Raw genomic sequence first — 6859 nt, 5'->3', positions numbered from 1 at the left:
TGGTGATAGGAGGGTGGTAAAGCAGTACAATTTTATGGTTTATAATGAGCTAGAAAAAGGTGGAACGGCCTTTATAGAGTACTGACATAGTGTCGATCATGCGGGCACCTAACTTTGGACAATCTATCTATATAAAATGCAACCCCAATGTTCTGAAGCCTCCACGGAAGTTGAGGCGCCCGAGATATCCGGTGTGCCCTGGAGTGTCTGCACCGCCCTCGCGTCAAAACGTCATGACGCGTCAAAATGTCATGACGTCGAGGGCGGAGCTATTGACACTCGAGGGCCGAAACGGCCCACAGCAGCGAACAAGGCAAGTAGCTTCGAGGGACGGAGGGAGGGCGAACAAGGCAAGTAGCTTCGAGGGACGGAGGGAGGGAGCCTCTTGCTAGCGCCCGTTTCATTCCGCTCAGAAACGGGCATTTGTTCCTAGTCTATACAGAATTCCCCCCCTAGGTGTCACTCTAAAGCAATGACCATGATTCTCTCCATCATAGGCTGTGAACGCCAACTTGCGGAGTGGACGACCTAACTGAGAATGTTTTGCATGGCAGCTAGTTCAGCCTCCTGGCCATGTTAATATGCTAATCATCCTCTTCCGTTATTTGTTTTAATTCTGTGGCTCTCCCTTAGCAGGGCTACTGATTAAACTGCAAAAGTCTTCATTACCTAAGCTTGAGAAATCCTTTCTCACAAAAGTACTGGACAACAGAAATGTCAAACTGCCACTTTCTCATGACCGTCCTCCATCATCTTTATTATTCGGCTCTCCTGACAGTGCAGGAATCATTTTTGCAGTTTCATTTCCAACCTCAGAATCACTTCAGCCTTTCTTTACCTGTCATTTGGTTGAAGAATAGGCGCCTCCATGCCAAAAAGGAAATTATTTTGAGCTTGTTGCTAAATTAAAAATGCCAGAGAGAGAGTCTTGTCATCGAGACTGAGAGAAATGTTGCTGACAATCCATAAGGTTTTTGTTTGTTGTCTTTTAGTATGACGTGGTGAAGCAAAATTTGCCATGATGTGCTTCATGCTCTCAACACCAGATACAGTAGGACTCCAGAAGAACAACCTAGATTTAGGCATTGGTGCCTGTAACTGGGATTTGGCAAGATAAAGCCAAAGGAAAACCAAGTATGGTTGCATCTCTGGATTTGCACTCTCCCATTTTTCTAAGAAAGTAGATCTCAAACAGATGTCTTTTTTTTTTTCTAACTATGCAAATGAACATGCAAATTAATCTGGCTCTTAGATCAACAGTATGCTTGCTTATCTCATGGGTATTCATTGTCGCCATCCCCAAAATTAGATTCTGGGAGAAGATTTTGTGGGCCTAGTTTGAGAGCTGCAGCTCAGAGAAAAAGCAGGATTGCAAGTCCATATGTTCAGCGAGGCACACTAGGCCTGAAACTGAAGGACTCACACTAAAGATAGGCTGGACTGCTAACTCATCACTTCCCAAGATATGCCAGCACTTCCCAAGATATGCTAGGAAAGCAAATAGAATGTTGGGTATCATTAGGAAAGGGATGGAAAACAAGGATATTATTCTGCCGTTGTATCGCTCCATGGTGCGACCGCACCTCGGGTATTGTGTTCAATTCTGGTCGCCGCACCTCAAAAAAGACATAGTGGAATTGGAAAAGGTGCAGAGAAGGGCGACAAAGATGATACAGGGGATGGGATGGCTTCCCTATCAGGATAGGCTGAAGAGGCTGGGGCTCTTCAGCTTGGAGAAAAGGCAGCTGAGGGGAGATATGATAGAGGTCTATAAGATAATGAGTGGAATGGAACGGGTCGATGTGGAGCGTCTGTTTACACTTTCCAAAAATACTAGGACAAGGGGGCATGCGATAAAGCTGCAGTGTGGTAAATTTAAAACGAATCGGAGGAAATGTTTCTTCACTCAACGCGTAGTTAAACTCTGGAATTCGCTGCCGGAAAAAGGTGGTTAAGGCGGTTAACGTAGCGGACTTCAAAAAAGGGTTGGACAACTTCCTGGAGGAAAAAGCCATGGAATGTTATTGAATGGACGAGGGAATAATACAGTATTTCTAGGATGGGCGGGACAAATTGCTTGTTCTTTTGGCCGCTGTCGGTGACAGGGTGCTGGGCTCGATGGACCCTTGGTCTGTCCCAGCATGGCGATGCTTATGTACTTATGTACCTGCCTGGGCAGAACCCTCACACCATTTCCCACTTTTATTCTGCCCCAAGATTTGGTGAAGTGCTGTTTTTTTTCCCCTTACATTGTTCTTTTCGCATCTCCACCTATTTTTTTGTTTTTTTTTTTCCTGAGCCGCTTATGACCTTTTTTTAAAGAGGGCCGGAGGGGAAACATGGAACAGGATCATTTCCTTTTTCTAGATAATGGTGAGATAATGTCATTTGTGATCCTATGCACTAAAGGGATCCTTTTACTAAGCCGCAGCTGATATTTGGAGCAGAGCAACAGGGAACCTTGGGCTGTAAAGGCTGGGTTTGTGTATATATCGGTTATTCAAAGCAGTGGCGTAGCCATGGGTGGGCTTGGGTGGGCCCAGGCCCACCCACTTTGGGTTCAGGCCCACCCAGTAGCACCATACCTATGATGTGGCTGACAGGGACCCCCAAGCCCCACCAGCCGAAAACTCCCAACAACTGTCCCTCCTGCATACCTTGTAAGTAGCAGATCTTCGCCTGCAGTGAGCAGTGACATACATACTGCTCGCACCGGCCCCACAGCCTCCCCTCTGATGTATTTCTGCCTAGGCGGAAACAGGAAGTTGCATCAGAGGGAAGGGTGTGGGGCCAACATGAGCAGTGTGTATTAGTTGCTGCTCACTGCTGGTGAAAATCTGCTATTTAAAAGGTATACGGGAGAGGGGGGATGTTTGAGAGACCATGTGGCATGCAGGCGAGAGGAGAGACCAAATCATCTGTGAGACGGGGCGAGGTTCTTCTGCCCACCCATCTTGGGTCCAGGCCCACCCAAAATTGGGTGTCTGGCTACGCCCCTGATTCAAAGTCGTTAACTTGCGACAGGATTGTGAAAAATTACAAGAGGACCTTACGAGACTGGGCGGCTAAATGGCAGATGACGTTTAATGTGAGCAAGTGCAAAGTGATGCATGTGGAAAAGAAGAACCCGAATTATAGCTACGTCATGCAAGGTTCCACATTAGGAGTTACGGACCAAGAAAGGGATCTGGGTGTAGTAAATTTAAAACAAATCGGAGAAAATCTTTCTTCACCCAACGCGTAATTAAACTCTGGAATTCGTTGCCGGAGAATGTGGCGAAGGCGATTAGCTTAGCAGGGTTTAAAACGGGGTTAGACGGTTTCCTAAAGGACGTCCATAAACCGCTACTTAAATGGACTTGGGAAAAATCCGCAAATCCAGGAATAATATGTATAGAATGTTTGTACATTTGGGAAGCTTGCCAGGTGCCCTTGGCCTGGATTGGCCGCTGTCGTGGACAGGATGCTGGGCTCGATGGACCCTTGGTCTTTTCCCAGTGTGGCATTACTTATGTACTTATATATGTGGGTGTGTCTGTTGTGGGGGGGGGAGGGGTTGGCTGTCTCATGAACGTTAAGATGTAGTGAAGCAGAAAAAAAACAGAACTTCAGTTGGACAGATGCAGCTGAACTGAGAGCACCCACAGAACTTGCCTGATGTGACTGGATGTTTGGTAAAACAAATGATTATTTTGAGAGAAATTGTTACAGCAGGTGAGTGTGAAAGCTTTGGAGAAGAGGTAGTGAAGCACGGTTGTTGTTGTCTTAGCTGAAGTAGAACTTCTGCGACAACATCTGCTGAAGGAGTTAGAGAACGATGGAAGAATATTAAAAGGTATTTTTCCTACACTGAACAGGAGCTAATTCAGAAGATTCATCCTTGATTATGAGGCACACGATAGAATTCGGTGTTGAGACAGTGACTTAGTTCTCAGAAACCGATCATTTGTTAAAAAAACAGAAACAGACCAGCATAAACCTTGCTAAAGAAATATAACCTACTGATTGTTGAAGTTAATACACAAAATCAGTGCCAGTGCTAACGTGGAAAGTGGGAAGGGAAAAAATATTTCCCTGTCTTTCCTTAGAGAGAGACAGCGGTATCAGGAGCGTAGCCAGCCTTCGGCGGGAGGGGGGTCCAGAGCCCGAGGTGAGGGGGTGCATTTTAGTCCCTCCTCCGGCGCCACTGACCCCCCCCCACCATTTTTGACCCCTCCCCACTGCCGCCACCACCACCTTTGACCCCCCCTGGTGCCAACCCTTTCAATCCCCCTTCCCGCCGCTGCCGTCGGGTACCTTTGCTGGCGGGGGTCCCCAACCCCTGCCAGCCGAAGTCCTCTTCTCCGGCGCAGCCATGTTGCTGATCTGCAAGGCTTCTGTTTCTGTGAGTCTGACGTCCTGCACACATATACCCTCAACACTGCTCCATCAGACACCCCACATGAAACATTCTAGCACTGGACTCCCCACATGACGCACCTCACATACATACACTCCAACTACATCCCCATCATACACATGTCCCAACTCCCACACCTTATCCATCTCACCCAAACAAAGGCATGGAGGCGACTAATTTGCATGGAGCAGCAGACAGTGGCAGCCCCACCATTAGGCCACCTGAGGCGGGGGCCTCAGGCAGCACACTTCCGGGAGCAGCATATCCCCCTACATCGGCCGCGGTCTGGCATCTCCCCCTTTCTTCTTCAGTCCCCTTCCCCGAGTCTACCTTTGTTTATTAAACGTCGTCGTCACTGGCAGCAATTCCCATTGGCTGCCCTGCCACCGGCCTCTTCTCTCTACTGCAGCCCACTTCTGACATAACTTCCTGTTACCTGAGGCAGGCGGCCACAGTGGAGAGAAGAGGCCAGTGCCGGCAGCAGGACAGCCTATGGGAATCACTGCCGCTGCCATCGCTGTCTTTTGGGAAACAAGGGTAGGCTTGGGGAAGGGGGTTGAAGAATGAAGGAGGGAGATGCCAGACCACGACCTGGAGGGGGAGGGGCGCCAGGCGCCATCTCAGCCCTCGCCTCAGGTGGCAGATTGCCTTGGGCTGCCCCTGCCAGCAGGTACAATTCCAGCCACCTCATTGGGCAGACTAGATAGTAACATAGTAACATAGTAGATGATGGCAGAAAAAGACCTGCATGGTCCATCCAGTCTGCTGAAGACAAACTCATATGTGTATACCTTACCTTGAATTTGTACCTGTCCTTTTCAGGGCACAGACCATATAAGTCTGCCCAGCAGTATTTTCCGCCTCCCAACCACCAGTCCCGCCTCCCATCATCGGCTCTGGTACAGACCGTATAAAGTCTGCCCTCCCCTATCCTCGCCTCCCAACCACCACCCCCTCTTCCCCCCAACTGCTCCGCCACCCAATTTCAGCTAAACTTCTGAGGATCCATTCCTTATGCACAGGATTCCTTTATGCATATCCCACGCATGTTTGAACTCCGTTACCGTTTTCATCTCCACCACCTCCCGCGGGAGGGCATTCCAAGCGTCCACCACCCTCTCCGTGAAAAAATACTTCCTGACATCTTTCCTGAGTCTGCCCCCCTTCAATCTCATTTCATGTCCTCTCGTTCTACCGCCTTCCCATCTCCGGAAAAGATTCGTTTGCGGATTAGATGGACCATACTGTCATTTCATTTACTTTGACTCTGCATTAGGCCAATAAAAGAGATCCCGGACTGTAAAGACTCTTGCTGACCGCCATCCATGTTTTTTTCCTAGCTGTTTTTACGATACTTCAGCAAAAAGCGAGATGCTTCTTGCTGTAGGAAGTCAAGCCACAAGCCCACCAAACTGAACCCTGGAATGGATGGTTCCAATTTTTATACTGCAGTTCATGACACGAATGATGGAAAGTGAAAGCTTATTTTATTTCCTTATTTAATAGCGGCAGTATTGGGAAAATGTGATTTTTCTTTCCCTTTTATGTTAAATGATAATTACAGGTAAAGACGCCATATAAATTAACGCACTCAGCAAGGGAAATAATTAAGATTCTGAATTTCATATTCACAAGAAATAAATTCTGGAGAATGAGCACTTTAATAATATCCGAGGCTGTCATCTCAGGCGATCTTGCAAGCTGTGGGTATACTGTGATTATGGAAATTAATCCAAGGTGACTTTTCATTCTGAGTTAAAAATTTAGAGCTTTAACTTGAAATTAAGGAATCCTATTTTCTAAATGACATTCTGGCCCTGTGGAATTACTTGTTCCCTGTGTATGCTTAGCCGTTTTGGTTATATTTTGCTAAAATGTAAGGACGCTCGTTTCAGGCAAGATATATGAGCTGTGTTCCTTCACTAATTCCTCATGGATTGAGCTATAAATTGTAAAGACAATTTACGGAAGTGGAATGACTGTTTGGAACCTGCTTTCCTTCTGTCCATGTAAAGGCAATCATAGAGGCCTTTATACCAAACAGCGGTAAAAAGTTACCTTAGAGTCAGGGGCGGTCCAAGGTAATCTACTGGCCGAGGTAGGGATGAGGTGCCGCTGCCACCCCCTCTCCCTCGCCCGTGCCTGGTCTGGCATCTCCCCCCTTCCCTCCTCAACCCTATTTTCCACATTAACATTATTTTTTCTTTCCATAGGCTGCCCTGCTGTGGTGCTGCGGCACCAGGCCTCTTCGCTGTGCGTCCCGCCTCTGAGGAAACAGGAAGTTATATCAAGAGGCGGGACGCAGTAGGGAGAAGAGGCTGGTGCCGGTGGCAGGGCAGCCTGTGGGTGTCACTTCCACATTTTGGAAAAGAAAGAATAAGATAAATTATACATTACAAATAAATTACATTTTATTTCATATTTCCTTGTCCCTTATTGTACCCATTTACCCCTACCTTA

The sequence above is a fragment of the Microcaecilia unicolor genome, chromosome 12 (assembly GCF_901765095.1).
Source record: "Microcaecilia unicolor chromosome 12, aMicUni1.1, whole genome shotgun sequence".
Classification (NCBI taxonomy): Eukaryota; Metazoa; Chordata; class Amphibia; order Gymnophiona; family Siphonopidae; genus Microcaecilia; species Microcaecilia unicolor.
Note: the sequence above shows the minus strand (reverse complement) of the source record.